The 23,707-nt window shown below is 44.4% G+C and overlaps 1 protein-coding gene and 1 long non-coding RNA gene across 5 annotated transcripts in view; one reads left to right on the forward strand and one right to left on the reverse strand.

The window, feature by feature from the left end:
• The window catches only part of SOCS6 (suppressor of cytokine signaling 6), a 40,188-nt gene extending 37,643 nt beyond the window's left edge, over positions 1-2,545 (reverse strand). Inside the window, exons 1-2 of one of the 4 annotated variants that reach the window (XM_050767162.1) lie at positions 1,574-1,751; positions 695-806 (exon numbers count right to left, since the gene is read on the reverse strand). The gene's annotated coding sequence lies outside the window, so the exon portion shown is untranslated. Of the gene's footprint in view, positions 1-694; positions 1,406-1,573; positions 1,752-2,360 lie in introns of those variants that run through there. The other 3 variants (XM_050767159.1, XM_050767163.1, XM_050767158.1) reach the window with 3 other exon arrangements.
• LOC126940991 (uncharacterized) lies at positions 1,591-23,415 on the forward strand. Its single transcript, XR_007721030.1, has 3 exons — positions 1,591-1,669; positions 22,041-22,163; positions 22,999-23,415. It is a non-coding gene; the product is annotated as an uncharacterized LOC126940991 (long non-coding RNA).
• Positions 23,416-23,707: the final 292 nt, after the last annotated feature.

Here is a 23,707-nt window from a genome sequence, read left to right on the forward strand (position 1 = left end):
AAGGGGACACTTGCAGGCTGGGTGTGGTGGTTCATGCCTGTAATCCCAGAGCTTTGGGAGGCTGAGGTGAGAGGATCTTGAGGCCTAGAGTTTGAGACCAGCCTTGGCAACATAGCAAGACCTCACCTCTCCAAAAAACAATCAGCCAAGTTCGGTGGCACATGTCTATAGCCCAAGTTACTCAGGAGGCTGAGGGAGGTGGATCACTTGAGCCCAGGAGTTCAACGCTGCAGTGAGCCATGATTGCACCACTGCACTCTACCCTGGGTGACAGAGATAAAACAAAAAACAAGATTCTTGCTTTCTGTTTCCTAAAAAAAAAAGGGCCATTAAAAAGAGCACCTTTTCCAGTTCTAATGCAAGAATGAAGAAAAACATTGGAAGGCAAAATGACTAGAAACGCAGTCAGTACAGCACCATTTTCCACCCTACGCCCAGTCAATGGCTCTCAAATTCCTTCCCTGCCACTCCCTGTGGGCAGGGGGTAGGGGGGCACCAAGAGAGGAGGTCATGGGATGACCTGAGGGTGTGCCCTTGGGTCGGAGGCCCTGCTGAAGAGAAAGGGGCAAGACTACCAATTTAGAGGGTAATTTAAAAGATAACGATAAAGGTAAGAGAGAAAAAGTGTTTCAAAAGAGATGCTGAATGGAGTTTTAAAAATATACATTCAGGTGAATACCTGGCTCATCCTTACCCAGGCACAAGCGGAAAGCAAGCTCGGGTCAAACTCCAGATAGAAGTTCTTCCAGGAATCCTTATCAAATCCACTGTCCACCAACCAGCTTCCTCCAAGGCACCAAGGCAGGCTTAGGGAGGGTGATGGAACCAAAGGGTTAAGGCCACATATTTAGTTTAGAGCTGAAAGGATCCTAGACCTTACCATATCCACGCGTGCACAAAATCCACTAGGAGGAGAAATTAGAAAGCCCACAGGAAAGTATTACAGACTTTTTTCCGGTTTTTGTGAAACCTGGTGAGCAATGCCACTCGTGTTTTTAAGTAAGGCTGACTGTCCACAACATTAAATATTCCACTTAAAATTCATTCATTCAAGTAAGCTAAATGGATTTAACGTTGTGGCAGTTGGTTAAAAAAAAGTCAAGATAAATTGCTACCTTCTGTGGCTGAAAAGATGTCAGATATTTCATCTTGAAGTAGACCGTTTACTTTTGTTTGATTCCAAATGTATCAAATGTAACCAAATGTATCCCAAGGAACACAGTAAATTTAAAACGTCTCTGGGAGACGTTCAGTGTGTGTAATTCACGTTATTTCTGTCATTACTGTGTTCTCTGTCCTCAAGCACAGTGCATGTTGTCTTATCCGGGCAGACGTTGTAGAAACATTTGTTGAAATGAATTCAACATTATTTCTTTTGCTACCGGAAGACTGAGTTCTGCCACATATTCCCACCTGGCCCTTCATTCCAAACAGTGGGGACGGGAACCCCAATTTCACATTCCAACTGAACGACAAGTTGGCGCACACATTACCGCATACATCCCAAGTTTTGTGCCAGGACCTGCCCCTGAGAAACGTCCATAATTCTGCTCCGTGAGCCTCAGGGGTGTACCTGAAGTTGCCAACTCCCGAAGCAAACTGAAAATTCAGGCCCGTGTCGGTCCCAGGAGCGGTTTAAATTCCACAATCGTCTCCTCCCTATACCCGGGTGAGTGCGCTGCCGGCCGGCGGCACCTTCAGCGGCAGAGCAGCCCCGGCCTGCACCTCCACCAGCGCCGGCGCGACCTCGCGGTGGGGCGGGGGCGTCCCCGAGTCCCAGCGCCGCGCCCCAGGCCCGCCCTCGCGTCTGCGGCCTCGCCGCGCCCCGACCCCGAGCCCCAGCCCGCGGAGGTCCGAGAAGGGACCCGGCCGGGGCGCAGAGCCGCGGAAGCCCCGCGCCGCCGCCCAGGCCTCGCGGAGCCCCGGCCTCACCCCGGCGAGCTGCGGGCAACAAAGGCGGCGGCCCGGGCCGGCGCGCCGCGGCCGAAGAGGCCGAGGGGTCGGGAAGAGCCGCCCGCGGCCGCGCAGGCCTCGGCCCTTCAGGGGCCGCCGCGCCCCGGCCCCGGCTCCCCGGTTCCCGCGTCCCCGCTCCCGGGCCTGGGCCCGGTCCCCGTTCCCTGTTCCCCGGCCCTGGCCCCCGCCCGCGCACCCGCCGAGACGGCGCAGGGCCTCGCGCTGCCCCAGACCCGCCGCTGCAGCCCCGCGCCTGGCGGCCTCCCCAGCCCGGCCCGCGCCAGATCCGCCCCCTGCGCCCCGAGGCGAAAACCAGCCCCGCGGCCGGTGCCCCGCACCGCGAACGAGCCGAAGGCGGACGGCGAAGCCCGGCCCCTGCCTCCCGCCCGGGCTACCCGGACGCTCACCCGGAGGCGGCCCGGCTCCGCTTCCTCGCCCAGCGCCGGCGCGACTGCCGCGCTCGCCTTCTCTCCGCAACTCCTCCTCCCGCCTCCTTCCTCCTCCTCCTCCTCCAGGAGGGGCGCGCAGCCGCGGCGCCTCGGCCGGAGCGGGGAGCGGGTGCGGAGGAGCCGAGCGGGCCGCCCCGCGCCCACTACTCCGGCCGGCGGCGCAGGCGGGGTGTCGGGGCGCGCGGGACTGAGGCCGGGGGCCGCGCGGGGTGGGGCGGGGGCCGGGCACTAAGTGGGGGTTGCAAGGGGTGGGGCGCCGGGCCGGGGTCGTGGGGCGGGCGGGGCGCAGATCCCGGATCCCTACCCCCCGCGCCCCTCCACTGGTGCCTGCAGGCGGGCGCTCCTCCCGCCCCCAGTGTCCCTGTCCTGGTTTTTCCTTTGGTGCCTTCCCTCTGGCGGGGGTGGCCCCGGCTAACGCGGAAAGGATAGTCTCCTTGACCCCCCGGCCCCGCGGATTTGGCGGCTGCTGTCCCTGTGCCCCTGCGGCCGGCGGCCGGACCCCTGCACTGCCCGGGTCCGCTGGGCTCGCGCAGGGACCCCGGCCTCGTCCCCGCAGGGAGGGGACCCCAGGACAGACGCGCGCGCACGCTGTGCAGAGCCACAAGTGGGGAAACCCTCCCCACATCTCGACTGAATTGTGAAAAACGCTTTTTAAAAAGACAAACTTATTCCTTTTTTCAAGCCATCTGCTTTTCCATTTAGTCGTTTTCAGGGAGATTTTGTACAAGTAATAGTTGTTTGTGCCGCCCAATTCCAAGGTACTGTGATATACAAGTTGCATGTTGGAAACATGACTAATTTCTTTTGAAACTGGCTGGACATACTACTAATGTATAGCGGTACCACAAAAACTTGATTTTTGTCCATAAGAATCAATAGGAAAATTTGTATTTCTCTTACGATGAAAAGTGGTTTAAAAATGAATATCATTAGTATTTCAATAAAGCTTGGGGGGAGATAAGTATTATTAAAATCTCACAAGAATTATTGTGGACTTTAAAAGTTGTGTTTCTTGAATAGTATAGACCTTTTTAAAAGAAAACTGAAAGTACAGAGAAAAAAGGGCTAGAAAAAAAAATCTAAAAAGTTGTTCAGGTATGAGTTTGTACCCAAATTATATCTCAATAAAGTTGTTAGTTACAAAAAAGTTCAAGTACAGTAATCTTAATTCCTACGTCCAATATACAATCTAGATTTCCGCAAGAATAACAGTGAAGTTGTATCTTTAGGTGATGCGAAGTTGATGTCATTTGTTATGTATCATACACTGTCATCTTCAGTTTTTACTTGAATTTATTAATAAAATACTACCATTATTGTTACCGTGATTGAAATGCAACACAATTCTCAAATATCTAATTACAGTGATTGGAGAATGTAGGTTGAAATAGAATTGTCAGAGAGGTTAGTGGGAAACACAACAAATAGTAATTAACAGTGGCTCATGCTTGTAATCCCAGCACTTTGGGAGGCCGAGGCGGGCAGATCACGAGATCAGGAGTTCGAGACCAGCCTGGCAAACACAGTGAAACCCCATCTCTACTAAAAATACAAAAAGTAGCTGGACGTGGTGGCAGCTGCCTGTAATCCCAGCTACTGGGGAGGCTGAAGCAGGAGAATCATTTGAACCCGGGAGGCGGAGGTTGCAGTGAGCTGAAATCGCACCACTGCACTCCAGCCTGAGTGACAGAGCTAGATGCCATCTCAAAAAAAAAAAAAAGAAGGAAAGAAAGAAAGAAAGGAAGCAAATCCTACTGCCTCGGGGTGCCAGTGTCTCCTCATTTTTTCTAAAAAGGACAACTGGCAGGAGCTGTGCAGCAGGGGATTAGTGAGCCTTTCACACAGCAATGGGGCTGTGCAGGATGGGGAAGAGTTGACTCTTCCAGGAGACACTTAAATGTATGGTTAAGACCCTGGGGTTCTGAGTCTGGCAGAGCTGGACCAGAAGCACAGTTTTGTCACACAGCTGTGTGACCTCAAACAAGTTTCTCAGTTGTAACCTCAGTTTCTATTTTTGTAAAGGGAGGTGAGGGAGCTTGATATTTATTATGTCAAATAGTTGTAAGATTACATGAAATAATGCACAAAAACCACTAGGGGCCTAATCTAGGTAATAAAATTTTATGAGTCAGGCCTTGCATTCAGCTCTTTTGAATATGTTATGGCCTTTAATTTTCGTATCAATCCTGTAAGGTCAGTATTAACATCATGCCCACATTACCGATGAGGAAACTGAGACTTGCAGTATGAAAGTAGTAATTTACTCTCCCAAAGTCACAGCTACTATGGGGCAGAGCTTAGAATTCAGGCTTAGGCCTCTGTGATTTCAGAATATGAGCCCTTTGCCACTAAATAGTGATAACAATAATATAGCAACAACTTCAGTGTAGAGATATTAGTGTCTAGATATACTATTAAAATCTCCGCTTGGCTGAATTCCAAACACTTCTTGGCCATAAACATGTGATATCTTCTTGGCTGTCCGCCACTGAACCCTTTTTTCCATCAGCCCTCACTCTCCCTTTGGAGGAAATCTTATCTTTGCCCTACCAACACCAGCACAGCTAAGATACATGCCAATGACTCACCTACTTAAACTCTTGCCCAGGCCAGACAGAGAGGCTTACACCTGTAATCGCAGCACTTTGGGAGGCCAAGGTGTGGAGGTTCACTTGAGGCCAGGGATTCAAGACCAGCCTGGGCAACATGGCCTGATGTCAGCTCTACAAAAAATTAAAATATTAGCAGAGCATGGTGGTATGGAGGTGGGAGGATCGCTTAAGCCCAGGAGTTCCAGGTTGCAGTGAGCTATGAACGTACCACTATACTCCAGCCTGGGCAATAGAGCAAGACTCTGTCTACAAAAAGAACCAGGCTGGGCGTGGTGGCTCACACCTGTAATCCCAGCAGTTTGGGAGGCCAAAGCTAGCTTGAGCCGGGGAATTTGAGACTAGCCTGGGCAACATGGCAAAACCCTGTCTCTACTTAAAATACAACAGTTAGCTGGGTGTGATGGCACATGCCTATAGTTCCAGCTGTTCAGGAAGCTGAGGCTGGAGGATTGCTTGAGCCCAGGAGGCAGAGGTTGCAGTGAGCCACTATCATGTCACTGCACTCCATTCTGAGCTACAGCGCGAAACTCTATCTCAATAAGTAAGCAAGAGAACGAGAGAAAGAGAGAGAGAAAGAAAGAAAGACCAACCTAAAAAGAAAAGAAAAGAAAAGAAAAAGAAACCAAAAAACTCTTGTCCAGATGCTTACTGTGGTGCAAGTGATATAATCATGGAAAGCTCCTAGAAGAGAATGGGATCACATCTACTGTAATAAGGTACCTGCACCAAATTGATCCTGGTGCCAGTCCCCAAAGCCTTCTAATAAATCCCTGTTTTGCTCAAATTAACCAATTTCTGTCGTTTACCATTACAAATGCTGTCCGATAGATATGCTTGTTAAAAAATGAGGATAGCCACCAGTCATATTGAAAATCTATCCTCTTAACAGTGACAGGGGAGCACAGTTCCACTGCTTCCTCCTAGAGCAATAGCCTATAGAGCCAGAAGCACCCGTACTGATCATCCTCAACATCCTCTTTTTTCAGACATGAAAACAATCCAACATCCTCATTTTAAGGAGGAGGAAACAGACTGAGAGATCAAATGATTTGCCCCAAGTGACAAAGTTGTGACATTTCCCAATTTTGAGTCTTGTTTGATTTCTAATATTAAACCTCTTTCCTTCATCTAAAAGGGGAAAAAGAGAAGTCTAGACTTGAGAGAACTGGATGGAAGCAGGGTGGGTTACAGTGTGCAGCCTTCCATCCTAGTCCTGGTGATTCAAGTACGGTCATACCTCACTTAACGACAGTGCTATGTTCTGAGAAAAGTGTTACTAGGTGATTTCTTGTGCTAACGTGATAGACTGTACTCACACAAACCTAGAGGTAGCCTACTACACACCTAGAATAGTAGGGCATAGCCTATTGCTTCTAGGCTTCAAACCTGTACTGCATGTTACTGTACTGACTTATGTAAGGCAATGGTAACCCAAAGGTATTTGTGTATCTAAACATATTTAAACATAGAAAAGGTTCAGTAAAGATACAGCATTATAATCTTACCATGGGATCACAATCATGTATGCAGTTGACCAAAACACTATTCGGTGCATGACTGTACATTCTCAGTGCTGAAAGCACTCTTGGGGCCCTGTGAAAAGCTGCAAAGCAAGCAAAATTTGCCACCCTCCACTTCCTTCCCTCCTTCCCATTGCCCTTCTGCTGTTCCTGCCTTCCTGTCTTGATGGTTTAGGCGCCATACTCCACTCACACAAATTTCCCTTGCATTGTACTTGTCCTGGGTTACGTAATGTCCCCCAAAGAGTCATGTCCTTTCGAGAACCTTAGAATGTGACTTCGTTGGAAGTGTGATCTCTGCCACTGTTAAGTTGAAATGAGGTCCTGCTGTGATAGAGTGGGCCCTTAAATCCAATGTGATTGGTGTCTTTATAAGAGGACAAGAGGCACAGAGACAGACACACAAGGAGGGGAGAGGAGGTAAAGGCACACAGAAAGAACTCTGGGGAGGCAGAGACTAGACCGATGCATATGCAACTCAAGGAACACCAAGAATTGCTGTCAACACCAGAAACTGGGAAGAGGAAAGGAAGGATTTCATCAGAGCCTTCAAAGGCAGCATGGCCCCAGTGTCACCTGGATTTTGTAGTTCCTACATCCAGAACTGTGAAACCATAAATTTCTACTGTGTTAAGCCACCTAGTTGGAGGTACTTTATTATTTTGTTATTTTATTTTATTTTATTTTAGAGACAGGCTCTCACTCTGTTGCCCAGTGGCAGGATCTCAGCTCACTGCAACCTCCGCGTCCTGGGCTCAAGTGATCCTCGCACCTCAGCCTCCCAAGTAGCTGGGACTACAGGCACACCACCATGCCTGTCTAGTTTTGTTTTTAATTTTTTTTAAGAGATGGGGTCTCACTGTGTTGCCCAGGCTGCTCTCAAACTCCTGAACTCAAGCGATCTGCCCGTCTGAACCTCCCAAAGTGCTGGGGTTACAAGTGTGAGCCACCATTCCCAGCTGAAGGTATTTTATTGTGGTAGCTCTAGGAAATGACCACAGTGCTCCTAGGCCTGCCTAACCTCAGTGCCTGTTCTCTGTAATGAACTCACTGCAGTCTGCTCCTGTCTTAGTCCCTTTTCTGTTGCTATAACAGAATACCTGAGACTGGGTAATTCCTAAATGAGAGGCAGCTGGGTGTAGTGGCTCATGCTTGTAATCCCAGCACTTTGGGAGGCTGAGATGGTTTGAGACCAGCCTGGCCAAGATGGTGAAACCCTGTCTCTACTAAAAATACAAAAATCAGCCAGGTGTGGTGGCACGTGCCTGTAATCCCAGCTACTCAGGAGGCTGAGGCAGGAGAATTGCTTGAACCTGGGAGAAAGAGGGTGCAGTGAGCCGAGATCACGTTGCTGCACTCCAGCCTGGGCTTCACAGCAAGACTCTGTCTTGGGAAAAGTAAAATAAAATAAAAACATAAATGAGAGGCCTATTTAGCCCATGATTCTGGAGGCTGACGGTCCAAAATCACGCAGCTGCATTTGGTCAGCTTCTGATAAGGACTTCATGCTGCATTGTAACATGGTGGAGAAGCAGAAGGGGAGGCCAGTGCATATCAGAGAGACCCAACACGATGGGAAGCCTCACTTTATCACTAGTCCAGTCCTCCCAGAGCGAGAACTTGCTGTCCCAACATGAGTGTTGGTGCAGAGAGACCATATTCGAGCCATGGCACTTCCCAATCAAAACTTTTCTTTGAAGAATTTCTCAATGATTGGGTGACCATAGATCCCAGTTTGTTCAGGACAATACCAGGTCGTCACTGTTGTTCTGGCACAACTGTTAATCATGCCACCCAGTTCATATAACATCAAAATCATCCCAGTTCATATCACAAATTCCACCTAAGGGTAAGATCATGACACATTGACCTGACATCCAAAGCTCTTGGAGAAGTGGCCCCCTCCTGCTTCTCCGGCCTCACAACTCACTGCTTCTTTCTGCTTCACTTTGCCGGGCCAAGATGGGTAACTCAATCTCTAAACAGATCCAGCCATGTACCTTAATTTATACTTTTCTGTCTGCCTAGAATTTTCTTCCTTCTCACTCCCTACCACCTAATTATTTTTATAAATAGAAAATCTTACTCACGATCAGTCAAGGTTCAGATTTGCCCCACCAGAAATGATGTAATCCCATTTGTGAACCTCACTTGGGTTCAGTCCTTTCTAGAGTCCACTTCACACTCTACCCTGAATTGCAATATTTCTCATCTCTCCTCCTTTGAATGCAGATGTTTTGTCTTATTTCTCTTTATATTATTTGTACTAGTACCTTGAAAGATAATTTTTCACACAATACTCAAGCAATATTTGGTGAATAAATATGAGTATACCATTCCTCTCTACATCTATTTAAGAGCATCCTTCTGAGAAACGGACTCTGAAATCCTTTTAAAACTCCACTTCAAGATATAGGTGTGGCTGGTGTGTCCTTCGAGCAGTGACAAATACCTGCTTTCCAGAGCATAATTATTGAGGGAAAGTGTCTTTGTTGTTTCAATTAGCTAGATTCTGCTAGGTGGGAACGAGCTAGAGTCAAACGAATGTCTACCACCCTCAACAGTGAGCTCTGAGGATTTTTAAGACCTGGCAGAAAATATGTGGTGCTGTTTGTGTGGATACCTGTTTGTGTACTCAGAAAGGTAAACAAAGATATTTAGCAAAATATTTTTCCCACTTAGTCCCTGGTACATTTAGCTGAGCTTAACATTATTCTCTATTTCAGATCAAAGACTCTCACTTGTAGATAAATTTATTTATTTATTATTATTTTTTGAGACAGAGTCTCTCTCTCTAGCCTAAGCTGGAGTGCAGTGGCACGATCTCATCTCACGGTACCCTCCACCTTCTGGGTTCCAGCGATTCCCCTGCCTTGGCTGCCTGAGTAGGTGGGATTATAGGCACCTGCCACCACAATGAGCTGATTTTTGTATTTTTAGTAGAGACAGGGTTTTACCACGTTGGCCAGGCTGGTTTTGAACTCCTGACTTCAAGCAATCCACCCACCCTGGCCTCCCAAAGTGCTTTACTTTACTCTTGCCTGCCCTCTTTGCTTCTAGGATTCAGGGTCCCCTCTGACTGCTTACTCAACCTTTCACTATAAGGTAACTGTATTAGTCTCTTCTCATGCTGCTGTGAAGAAATACTGGAGATTGGGTAATTTATAAAGGAAACAGGTTTGATTGACTCACAGTTCCGCAGGGCTGGGGAGGCCTCAGGAAACTTACAATTATGGAAGAAGGGGAAGCAAACATGTCCTTCTTCATGTGGCAGCAGGAGAGAGAAGTACAGAGTGAAGAGGATAAAAGCCCCTTATAAAACCATCAGGTCTCATGAGAACTGACTCTCTACTACAAGAACAGCATGGGGGAACTGCTCCCATGATCTAATCACCTCTCACAAGGTCCCTCCTTCAACACGTGGGGATTACGGGAACTACAATTCAAGATGAGATTTGGTTGGGGACACAGCCAAACCAAGACAGTAACCCGATAGATTTAGTGCAAAAATCTAGCAAATACTCATTATTATTATGAGTCAACAGCATGTATTTGCCACTTTAGAAAATGTAGGAGGTATGTCCTATGATAGAGAATAATATCATCTACAATTCCCCCTATTAACCCAGCAATGGAGGAAGGTGTTAGAATTCTTCTCTCCAATAACCAGACACAAGGGTTCCTATGACCAGTTCAGGGTCTTGAACTACCACCACTGCTTTCCCTCCCGGTGAGACTATCAGAGGCATTCAAACCAGTGTGACTCTATGTTGAATAGGGGCTAGGTGAAATAAGGCTGAGACCTACTGGGCTACATTCCAAGAGGTTAAGGTGTTCTTAGTCACAGGATGAGATAGGAGGTTGGCACAAGATACAGGTTATGAAGGCCTTGCTGATAAAATAGGTTGCAGTAAAGAAGCAGGCCAAAACTCACCAAAACCAAGATGGCAACAAAAGTGACTGCTGGTCGTTGTCACTGCTGATTATGCACTAATTATAACGTATTAGCATGCTAAGAGACACTCTCACCGGCACCATGACAATTTAAAAATGCTATGGCAAAGTCAGGAAGTTACCCTATATGGTCTAAAAAGGGAGAGGAACCCTTAGTTCCAGGAATTGCTCACCCATTTCCTGGAAAACTCATGAATAATCCACCCCTTGTTTAACATATGATCATCAAGAAGTAACAATAGGTGGACGAAGCTAAGCAGCCCAGAAGTTCTTTGACACCCTATATCCCTTTCCCTTGAATCTAGGATTACTGTTGTGACTCACTTTTAACCAATAAAATGCTGTAGAAGTGATACTCCATGACTTGTGAGGTTAGGTCATAAAAGGGGATGTGACCTCTACCTATTTTGCTTGATCACTCTTTCTGGAGCCCTAAACCGACATGTAAGCCATGCATCCAAGTGGCCTGAGGCTGCCATGGCCTGAGGCTGCCATAGACACCCAAACTGTACATCAAAAGACAAATGTGCGTGTGCACACACACACACACACACACAAAATACAAAAGACAAAAGACTTATTTAGGAAACCGGAAAATCACTTGAGTGGCAACTTATAGAAACTCAACATGATAAAAATCTTATAAGACTATCCTCGAGGTCAGGTGCAGTGGCTCACGCCTGTAATCCCAGCACTTTGGGAGGCCGAGGTGGGTGGATCACGAGGTCAGGAGATCAAGACCATCCTGGCTAACACGGTGAAACCCCGTCTCTACTAAAAATACAAAAAATTAGCTGGGCATGGTGGCGGGTGCCTGTAGTCCCAGCTACTCTGGAAGCTGAGGCAGGAGAATGGCGTGAACCCAGGAGGCGGAGCTTGCAGTGAGCTGAGATCACACCACTGCACTCCAGCCTGGGAGACAGAGCAAGACTGTCTCAAAAAAAAAAAAAAAAAAAAAAAAGAGAATATCCTTAACCTAACTAGGGAACTGGGAATAAAATTTATACAACCCAGAGTCAGACAATACCGAGTGTTTGTGAGGATGTCAGGAAAAGATGAGGCCTCATCTTAAAATTAGTGGTGGGATTACAACTTTAAAAATGCTGATGGAATTACAAAATGATTTAACCACTTTAGAGAGTAATCTTGAAATATTAGTAAATTTGAAGGTGTAAATACACTTTCACCAAGCACTGACACTTTTAGATGTATGCCATCAAGATCTGAAAACAAGAAATGAGTCAGGCATGGTGATTCATACCCGTCATCCCACCTGTAATCCCACTCCAAGGCAGGAGGATCATCTGAGCCCAGGAGTCCAAGACCTGCCTTAGCAACAGAGTGAGATCCCATCTCTATAAAACATTTAAAAATTAGCCAGGCATGGTGGTGCATACCTGTAGTCCCAGTTACTTGGGAGGCTCAGGCAGGAGTATTACTTTAGCCCAGGAATTAGAGGAATTGGAGGCTGCGATAAGCTATGGCCATGCCATTGCACTCCAGCCTGGTCAAAATAGAGAGACCCTGTTTTAAAAAAGATAATGAAGAAAACAAGAACTATTCATTGAAGCACTGTTTGTGGTAGTGAAAACCTCAAAACAACACAGTGGCGATAATGCAAATGTCTACAGCTGAGTAATGGGATAAATCAAATGAGTTCCATTTAAACAAAAACATGAGTAAACTAGATTACATGTATCAACATGTGTATATATTAAAGACATTATTTAGTGAAACAAAAAACTAGTTCTAGAAGAATACATACAGCATGAAACCATATATGTAAGGTTTGAAGCATTCAAACTAATAATATACATTTTTATGGGTACATGCATATATAGAAAAAGCACAAGTCCGAGCGTGGTGGTTCGTGCCTGTAATCCCAGCACTTTGGGAGGCTGAGGCAGGTGGATCACCTGGGGCGGGGAATTCGAGACCAGGCTGGCTAACATGGTGAACCTTCATCTCTACTAAAAATACAAAATTAGCTAGGTGTGGTGGCGGGTACCTGTAATTCCAGTCACTAGAAAGGCTGAGGCAGGAGAGTCTGTTGAACCCGGGAGGCATAGGTTGCAGTGAAACCAGATAGCGCCACTGCACTCCAGCCTGGGTGACAGAGTAAGACTCTGTCTAAAAAAAGCAAAAGTATATAAACATGAATTGGAAAGATACACACTTTAAGGTAGGTGTTATCCTTGGGGACAGAGACAGGAGAATCATCAGTGAGACATACAAAGGGGATTTTTCCTTAAAAAGGGAAGGACATATTCTTCCTTCAAGAAAAACCCAAAAGTAAACAAAGCGAAATGCGAACATTTGTTAAATTTCAGTGGTGGGTACATGGCTGTCCATTCTATTAGTCTGTGTTTTTTCAGCATGTTTGAAATTTTTAAAAAGAAATGTATGTGGGGATTCTGAAGTCAAACCCAAATTCAAACCCCTTCTCTACTGCTTCTAGTACTCAAATACCATTCTACTGCTAAAGAAGATACGCATTGGCAACCACATACATGTGAGCGAGCGGGAAAAGTCCTATTTCTTTCTTTCTTTTTTTTTTTTTTAGAAAGAGTATTGCTCTGTCGCCCAGGCTGGAGTGCAGTGGTGCAATCTCAGCTCATTGCAACCTCCGCCTCCCAGGTTCAAGTGATTTTTTTTTTGCCTCTGACTCCCAAGTTGCTGGGATTACAGGCATGTGCCACCACGCCCGGCTAATTTTTGTATTTTAGTAGAGACGGGGTTTCACCATGTTGGCCAGGCTGGTTTCAAACTCCTGACCTCAAATGATTTGCCCCCCTCGACTTCCCAAAGTGCTAGGATTATAGGCGTGAGCCATCATGCCTAGCCCTTTTTCTTTACTTGCCTTAAATCAGGTGAAATACAGCCCGGAGCTTTTATCTTACTGGCTTGGCGGAAACATTCAACATTTACCATTATTGAAAATGGGGTTTGAGCCAGGCGTGGTGGCTCATGGCTATAATCCCAGCACTTTGGGAGGCTGAAGCGGTTGGATCACGAGGTCAGGAGTTTGAGAGCAGCCTGGCCAACATGGTGAAACCCCGTCTCTACTAAAAATACAAAAATTAACTAGGCGTGGTGGTGGGCGCCTGTAATCCCAGCTACTTTCTGGAGGCTGAGGCAGGAGAATCGCTTGAACCTGGGAGGCGGAGGTTGCAGTGAGCTGAGATCCCGCCATCACACTCCAGCCTGGGCAACAAGAGCGAAACTCCATCTCAAAAAAAAAAAAAAAAAAAAAAAAAAAAAGGAAACAGGGTTTGTTTTCCTTCTCTAGGTTTACACGTGAATCTGCTAATGTGATTCCTGCAGACCCAGGGCCCTCTCCTCTCCCTCTCCTCGTGGTTCCCCTGACATCCTATTAATCAGATTTAAGTGGTCCCTAAAGAGCAGGCTTGGAGGTGGGATTCTTCGCTGTGTTGGGAGCTTGAGGTCCAGCCCACTCTTGTCTTGCCTTTTGAAGCACTGCACTTGTCTTTAGTCATTTCTGTCAGAACTGGGATTCAAACCCACACCTGCATTCAGAGACCAGAAGCCATTTCTGCATTTGATTATCTCTGTTTGTGATGCCAGAGGAGAGAAGGAACCTTTTCCCACAGGGAAGGTTCTAACTGGCTGACTTGAATAATAAATGTCGTCAGGGAAATGCGGTTCTCTGGCTGACCAGGCTGGGTCCTGTGTCTACACATATCTGTGGAATTAGGCATGAAGCGGCCCACTTAAACTCTAGGGAATGGGTTTCCCGTAAGGTAAAGATGGCAGTGGCACAGGGCAAGCCAAAAAAAAAAAAAAAAAAAATGGAAGCCAGTCACAGTTAAATAAAACCAGAAGCCAGTCACAGTTAAATAAAACCAGAGCAGGGCAGGAGTTAACGCTGTGAGTGCAGATTTTATTCAGGAACTATTGCAATAGGCGAAAGAGACCTCAGTATAGAACCAGGCTCAATTCTAAATACAGCATGGACAAGTGGCCATTTATAGTCACAAAGCAGGGTAGGGTCAGTGGTTGGAAAAGTACTGAGAGGAAACGTCAGAAGTAAGGGGGGATTGTGGCTAAACCAACTTGACAGGATTCTTGCTGAAGGCGGGCCAGGGTAATCAGACATCACCTGGGGGGTGGTGGGGATAAGGAATTCGACCAGATATTCAGGATGAACGTCCTTTGTAATCTGACTTAACAGGATTCTTGCTACCACTGACTGATGCAGACCGACAGAAACCAAGGGTGTCCACTGATTGTGGAGGGCTAGAGGGCTAAGAGAAGTCTGACTAGAGTTAGGTGGAGAGAGTATTTGTCAACAGTCATAACAGATCTTACCTCCAAGGGTTTCTCAGGCGATTACATGATTATATAATACCCTTAGCACAGAGGTGGGCTGAGAGTAAATCCTCAATAAATGGCAGCTGTTATTACTTTTCTTTCATGGGCCTTATTATGACTGTAATCATGTAATTCTTCACATGATTGTTTGTGAAAGTCTTTCTCTCATCGGAGACTTCAAAATCTGAAAGGACAGAGGTTTCCTCATTCACCACTGTATCTTCAGCACCTGACAGTGTGCTGGTACTCAGTAGGTGTTTAGTGAAACATTGTTGAATAAATGAAGGATTTAATGATGTCATCATATTTGGTTTTTAAAAAATATATGTGAAAACACTAATTTTGCATGGGACCATATGGATGATAGAAAAAAAGACTGACGATAAATTTATTCATAGTGTTTTTATTTCCGTTCACAAAATTTCCAGATGTGCTTAGTAAAATTATTGCCAGTTTGTGAATGAGAATCTGAATGAGTAATTTATTTGAAGATCATACATGGAACTAATTACATAAGAGTCACTAAGTTTGCCAAACTTTTCAGTTGCTTTTAATTTAGTCACTCTTTGACAAACTTTATAACACATGTTTTCAAATCAGAGTTTTGTTTATTTATCTCAAGCCGTATGTAAAGTCCCACTTAGAAAGATTTTTAGGTTCTAGATACAAAAAAGGTTTTAATTAGAACAAGATCATATGTTCAAGGTTAATGACTTACTTTTGTTTATTATTTATTTAGAGAGGGTCTTCCTCTGTCACGCAGGCTGGAATGCAGTGGCACAATCATAGCTCACTGTAGTCTCATATTCCTGGGCTCAAGTGATCCTCCTGCATCAGCCTCCCAAGTAGTGGGGCTATAGGTTGTGCCACCACACCAGGCTCAATATTTTTTGTGGAGACATGGTCTTGCAATGTTGCCCAGGCTGGCCTCAAACTCCTGGCCTCAAGTGATCTTCCCACCTCAGCCTTCCAAAGTGCCGACATTACAGGCATGAGCCACCACACATGGCCTAAGGTTAATGATGTTTACAAAGCCTAATTTCTTTTGTTAAAGAGAACTAGAAAGTGACAGTAGTTCAAGTAGTGTCTTTGTTCAGGCTGCTATAACAAAATACCACAAACTGGATAGTTTATAAACAATGGAAAGGTATTTCTTAGAGTTCTGAAGGATGAAAGTTGTTATTGTGGTGTCGGTGTAATTCAGTGTCTGGTTGGGTCCTCACTTACTGGTTTGTGAACAATCATCTCTTTGCTTTGTCCCCACGTGGCAGAAAAAGCGTGTCTTTTGTAGGTGCACAAATCCCATTCATGAAGGCTCCTTCTTGAGCTAATCGCCTGCCAAAGGCTCCACCTCCCAACATTGTGGGAGGATTTGAACATAAGAATTTTGTAATTCCCACATTGGGGATTAGGATTTGAATATATGAATTTTGAGAAGACACAAACATTCAGACCATAGCAAGTGATGAAACAGATTGTATTCAGGAGCTATTGCAATAGAGGACAAGAGACCTCAGTACAGAGCCAGGTTCAATTCCAAGCACAGCATGGATCAGCGGAGATTTATAGCAAAGAGCAGGGTGGGGTCAGTGGATAGAAAATTGCTAAGAGGAAACATAAGGGGTAAGGGGAGATTCTGGCTAAACAGACTTGATAGAATTCTTGCTGAAAACGGGCCAAGGTGATTGACATCACTTGCGGGATGGTGGGGATGAGGAAGTGGATTAGATATGGGAAGTGATCAGATATCAAGGGTGGGGATTCTCTCTAAATTGACTTAACAGGATTTTTAAAACTGGGATATGCAGGTTTGGCAAGGATGGGGCCTTGTCGAGAAGAGAATTTAGAGGAGCTCAACTAAAGTTTGGTCAAGATGAGAGTTTCCATCACTAACAAACCTTTTATTTTTCCACTGTTATTTTTCAGAAGGTATTAACCCAAAGTTAGAAATTGCTGGAATGGTGTAGGGAAAGAAAAATACTTTTTTCTTCAACCCTTATAGGTTTTTAGTTGGAATGGACCCCTGTAACAAAAGACAGGTTAGGAAGAAAAAAGCAGAAGTTTATTTACATGCATATTTCACATCTACATGGGAGAAACCCAGGGAGTGAGTACTTCTCAAAGAGGTGGCTTTGAATTCCAGCTCCATCAGCATCTTCACCAAAACACAGTAAATTTTGAGAGAAGTGACAGGACAAAGGAAAGCACTGTTAGTCTGTAGGGGTGGCAAATGGGGTTGAGTGCAAATAAATGATAGATAAAGGCTAGTTAGAAAAGCTTATTCATGTAGATTCCTCTTATACCATCTCCAGATGGTTGAGTTCAGTGGTTCATCTTCATTCTCCCTGGTAGAAAGGAAGGCGGGATACCTTTGTCCTCGTAAGCCTAAGTCCTGCATTTAGGTGAATATGGGGAGCATAGGGAGCTTTGCTACATGGGCTTCTTTTTAATGGCCTTTAGATCAACAATCTTTCATATTTTGGGGTGTCATATTCCACTCTCCCACATTGCTAATAATTATTTTAAAGTAGTTGTCCTACAATTTGCTATTCAGGCACATTCTTTTTTTTTTTTTTTCTTTTTTTTTCTTTTTTTTTGAGATAGAATCTCTCTCTGTTGCCCAGGCTGGAGTGCAGTGACATGATCTCGGCTCGCTGCAACCTCTGCTTCCTGGGTTCAAGTGATTCTCCTGCCTCAGCCTCCTGAGTAGCTGGGACTATAGGTGTGTGCCACCATGCCGGGCTAATTTTTTTGGTATTTTTAGTAAAGACGGGGTTTCACCGTGTTAGCCAGGATGGTCTCGATCTCCTGACCTCGTGATTTGCCCACCTTGGCCTCCCAAAGTGCTGGGATTGCAGGCATGAGCCACTGCACCCAGCCTCAGACACATTCTTGAGAATGAAACTAGTCAGTCATAGATTATGAAATACTTTAAATCCGATGAAAGTCAGATTTATTTCATTAAAGAAGAACTATTGAAAGGAGCAGATATTGAAAATGGAACAATGTGATGTTATTTCACTTTGTGAGCAACCCTGAATAAACATATAAGATGTAAGTAGTGATACACAGGCCAATCAATGATTACTGAGGCACTTAGATTAATAGTATAATTTATGTAGAAGTAACCTTACTCTCTTCAATTAATAGCATACATATCTAAGAAGTATGACATTTGTGCTAGGTCAGGCAAAAGTGCTGGTCATTTCAATGTCTTGTACAATAATAAACATACCTTAGAAATTGGTATGTGTAAATTTCCCATCCTGAGTCACATTTTACTAGTGGCTGACCAAATGACTTAAGATCAAAAGGTACTGTCTTTGAACTAAATACTGCACAAGTGGTTTCAGTGTGTGAGACTTTCCCCTGCCAGGACCCATTTTACTGTCAGAGTTGGCTCAGAGTTTTGGCTGAGGTTGGGCGTAATAGGTGCTAAGTACCTTTATATTAAGTGCTTGGCTATCTTTGCCAGATTTGCAGAAGGCTTGCTCCACAAGCTGTTCTGCTTGAATTGGCCCACCCACCTAACTTCCCATAGAAAACCGAAGTTGTGTGTCTCTTTCTGTAATGAGGGAGAGGTGGAACTGTGTCCTCCCCATTTTAAGGCAAGTGACAAGAAGGCTAGAGAGAAACAAATTTGATAGCTTGACCTATGCCCATAGTGTCTGAGTGGTGCAGAGACTGATGTCAGACATACAAATCCATTGTAATAGTTGGTCTCCCATGGTGCAGTAGTCACTCCCCCATTAGAGTAGGCAGATAGTTAGACATGAACAGGAAAGGAAGCCCGTGGGGGAGGAAGCTCTGGAAAATCTCAAGCCCCAGAGACCACCTGAAACCTGCATACTAAGTATGAGCAGAGATGAGGGGAGATATCTACAAAGAGAGAAACACCCTGAAACACCCCCTTAGGATGTCCAGTCAATGCTCATTCTGCAGATAAAATTGTCAGAATCTAGCTAGCTACATGTTGATAAGAAGGGCAAAAGGGCAAAAGAGAAATTAATGAGATACGTGGGCACAGTAAGTACAGACCTGACCACTATACGACCTTCCTGGGGTGGTGGTAATAAGCAATACCACCAGTAGGAGGATTAGTGTTGATCGCGTGGTCCCACACATGTGCATCAACTGACAGTAAGAGAGAATCCCACAAACCTGAGCAGGGAATTAGGCGGGGGTCAAAGGCGGAGACTTAACACAGAAGCAGGAAACTAGACAAAGACTTAAGACAGAGAGAAGACAGAGGCAGGAACTTAAGGGAAAAGTCTGACCTCATGAAAACTGCAACACAGAACTCTCAGGGTTGTTCCTGGGAAGGTTAGCCCACTTCTCTCTTGGAGTGTACTTTTTTTTCCTTAATACACCTTTTTGCTTACTTTACTAATTGGTCTCTTGGCTGAATTCTTTCCTTCAAGAAGGTAAGAATCAAAGATCCCCACACTTCCCAGTAATACCCCTACATTTGCAATAATGTTTTTGAATAAAGTCTTTCTTCACTAAGTCTGGATCTCTTTTTTATTTGCCAGGACTTGAAATAGCTGTATAAGATGGGGAGCAGTTCAGTGCATGTCTGGAAAGACAGGAGCTGATTGCAATTCTGAAGGTCAGTTGGTAGAGACACGCCCTGAGTGAATCAAGAGAACTGTAGACAAGTGAACCCAATTGAGTGAGGGAAGAGGAAGGAAGAAATATCTCTAAAGAACCACAAATGTAACCACCCAATGAGTTCATTTAACTTGCTGCCCAGATAGAGCCAATTTATCATGACAGAGTAATTGCAATAGAGAAAGAGTTTAATTCTTGCAGAGCCAGGTGAATGGGAGACTGGAGTTTTATTATTACTCAACTCAGTCTCCCCCAAAGTTGAAAATTTGGAGACTGGAGTTTTTTGAGGATAATTTGGGGGGGCAGGGGGACCAAGGAGTGGGGAGTGCTGATTGGTCAGGTCAGAGATGATCTTAGGAAGTTAAGTCTGTCCTCTTGTGTTGAGTTGGTTCCTGGTTGAGGGCTGTAAGACCAGATGAGCTAGTTTATCTATCTGGGTGGTGCCAGCTGATCCATCAGGTGCAGGGTCTCAAAAATATCTTAAGCACCAATCTTATTTTTACAATAGTGATGTTATCCCTAGGAGCAACTGGGGAGATTTAGAAACTTGTGGCCTCTGGCTGCATGACTTTTAAACCATAACGTTTAATCTTGTGGCTAGTTTGTTATTCCTACAAAGGCAGTCTGGTCCCCAGACAAGTAGGGGATTTATTTAGGGAAAGGGCCATTATCATGTTTGCTTCAAAATTAAACTTTAAACTAAGTTCCTCTCAAAGATAGTTTGGCCTATGCCCAGGAATGAACAAGGACGGCTTGGAGGTTAGAAGCAAGATGAAGGCAGTTCGATCAGATCTCTTTCATGGTCATAATTTTCTCATTGTCATAATTTTTGCAAAGGCAGTTTTACAAAGGTACCTCATGAGAAAAAAATCAGCACTGGGGATCTGCTACATTGAGCTCACTAATGGCAGGTGACAACTTTATCTCTGGCAAGACCTTTCTGTCAATAATAATAATAATTGTTATTTTTTCTTATACTAGTATGTCTCAAGACAGTAGCTAGAAAATGTGGGTTGACATGGAGGGAGGAAATTACCCAGAAGCTGACCACAATCCTGTCCTCCAAACCTGAAGCTCTGAGTGCTAGAGGAGTAGAGAGACATTTTACATTGGATAATGGTTCTGAGTTTTGATATTACCATGGACTGGATTTTTTTTTTTTTTAATCTAGAAGTGATTCGATAATTTTTTACTATCTGATAATGCCTGGAGTCAGGAGTGGGAACATTTATGTCCACTGAATGGTTTTGATGAGACAGCATTGGAAAAGAATAATGTCTTCTTTCTTAACAAATGCCTAAGTTTACATACAGGAATTCCTTAGTACCACACATTGTCAACTATGTTTTTTTGTGGTTAAAATGAGAAAAAAAGAAAAGTGAATGATCTGGTTTGGCTGTGTCCCCACCCAAATCTCATCTTGAATTGTAGCTGCCATAATTCCCACGTGCCATGAGAGGGACCTGATGGGAAGTAATTGAGTCATGGGGGCAGGTCTTTCCTGTGCTGTTCTCATGATAGTGAATAAGTATTACAAGATCTGATGGTTTTATAAAGGGGAGTTCCCCTGCACACTCTGTCTTGCCTGTCACCATGTAATATGTGACTTTGCTCTTCCTTCATATTCCACCATGATTGTGAAGGCCTCCTCAGCCATGTGGAACTGGGACTCCATTAAACCTCTTTCCTTTGTAAGTTACCCAGCCTTGGGTATGTCTTTATTAGCAGCATGAGAACAGACTAATACAATGAATATATTACAGATGATGAAAATAAAGCTTTCCCCCATTGATCAGATATGTATTGATGGTCTATTTTGTGTTAGGCACTGGGAATACACAGCCATGTTTTCCTGGACTTCATGGGAGATGACTGTGATGATTAATTGTATGTATCAACTTGTACTGGAACAAGTGGTGCAAACATTATTCTATGTCTGTGAAGGTGTTCCTGAGTGAGATGTACTTTTGACTTGGTTGGCTGAGTAAAGCAGATTGCTCTCTCTATGTGCGTAGGCATCATCCAACCAAGTGATGTATTAGTCAGGGTTCTCTTAGAGGGACAGAACATATATATATATATATATATATATATATATAAAGGTGAGTTTATTAGGTATGAACTTGCATGATCACAAGGTCCTACAATAAGCCATCTGCCTGCTGAGGAGTAAGGACAGCCAGTCCGAGTCCCAAAACTGAAGAACCTGGAGTCTGATGTTGGAGGGCAGGAGGTATCCAGCATGGGAGAAAGATGTAGGCTGGGAGACTAAGCCCACCTCTCCTTTTCATGTTTTTCTGCCTGCTTTATATTCGCTGGAAGCTAATTAGATTGTACCCACCAGATTAAGGGTGAATCTGCCTTCCCCAGCCCACTGACTCAAATGTTAATCTCTTTTGGCGACACCCTCACAGACACACCCAGGATTAATACTTTGTATCCCCTGATCCAATCAAGATGACACTCAGTAATAACCATCACAAGTGAAGACCTGCATAAAACAAAAAAGTTAAGACAACCACTATTGATGCCTGAACGCTTGAGCTAGGAGCTAGGATATCTTTTATTTTTTATTTATTTATTTATTTTTTTACTTTCTGACTTTAAAGTTGGACTCAAACTGAAACAGTGACTCCTTTTGGGTCTTGAGCCTGCCATCCTGGAACTTACACCATCAGCTCTCCTGGGTCTACTGATTGTGCATCTTGGGATTTTCTAGCCTCCGTAATTGTGTGAGTAAACTCTTTATAATACTCTTTACAAATATACACAAATATATGCACCTATGTACACATATCCTATTGGTTCTATTTCTCTGGAGAATCCTAACTAATAAAATGTCACTATCGTAGAAAAATCACACAAATAAATGTGGGTGGTAGGTACTATGAGAGCACATAATAAGCAGATTTAACCTAGTCAAGGAAAGCTAGAGTAAAGAAATATTGTGCTGCTTTCAGACTGAAAAATGGATTAAGAGGAGGCAAAAGCAGAAGCAGAAAGTTAAAAGTTACTGCATTAGTACAAATGAGATGATTATTACATGAACAAAGGGAGTTACGGGTTTGGAAGAAGATGGGTTACACATGTAACTGGGTAGATGGATGGTGGTCCCTTTTGCTGAGAAAGGAGACAACTGGCTTATCAGGGATAATATCATGATCTTCGTTTGGTTGAGTTTAAGTTCTTTTGCCATTTCTAGGTAAAATGTTAAATATGCAGTTGATTAGATGCGAATAAAATATATAAGGGTGTAGCATGCTCTTTTGTTCTAATAACACCAATTAATGGGAAAGATAGTTGATTTTCTCACTGAACAGGCTTAGTTACGAAAAAGGAAAAGCAAGAATGAAGGTTAAAATTATAATAATATATAATAGTTGCTGAGTGCTTTAGGTATTAGGTAAGCCCTAAATGCCTTACATACTAAATTAGTGAATATGTTACACATCACACTATGAGGTCTAAATACTATTATCCCCATTTGGTAGACTGACTTTAAGATAGATGATCCTCAATGATCCCCATCTTCTGGTATTTGTGCTCTTGTGGCATCCTCTCTCACAGTGAGGAGAGCTGACTTGTGTAACCAATAGGATACTGCAGAAGTGATTGAGTGTCCTGACTTCTGAGGCCAGATCATAAGAAACATTGTGGTTTCCATCTTGTTCTTTTGAATTACTTGCTCTGGAAGAAGCCAGTCACCATTTTGTGAGGAAACTCAAGCAGCTCATGGAATAGCTCGTGTGGATAGAAACTCACCACATGAGTGAGAGATTCACCACATGAGTTTTCACCACATAAAAGTTTGAAAAATTTGCAGCCTGACAATGTAGTAGAAAAGAAAACCCCATTTTCTGGGAAGAAATTCAAGCTGATAGCAGCCATCATGGAAACCCTGGCCCCAGACAAGGCTTTAAATGCCTGAAGCCCAGCCCACATTTTGACTGCAACCTCAGAAGAGAATCCAAATCAGAACTACCCAGATAAGACTCTTCTGAATTCATGACCCAAAGAAACTGTGGGACAATACATATATATTGTTTTTGACCACTGTTTTGGGATGATTTGTTATGCAGTAGTAGACAATACATTTCATTTTATAGATAAAGAAAATAAGTCACAGAGAGGTTAATTAACTTGCCCAGTATCATACAGCTAAAAGTGGCGAAACCAGGATTTGAACTCACATTGTCTGGTTTGGCTCCCCTCCTGAACCATCACACCCAATGCCTCTGACGCTTAAAGAGAGTGAGCAAGATGTTCAGCATGAGGA

Source organism: Macaca thibetana, chromosome 18 (assembly GCF_024542745.1).
Source record: "Macaca thibetana thibetana isolate TM-01 chromosome 18, ASM2454274v1, whole genome shotgun sequence".
NCBI classification, from domain to species: domain Eukaryota; kingdom Metazoa; phylum Chordata; class Mammalia; order Primates; family Cercopithecidae; genus Macaca; species Macaca thibetana.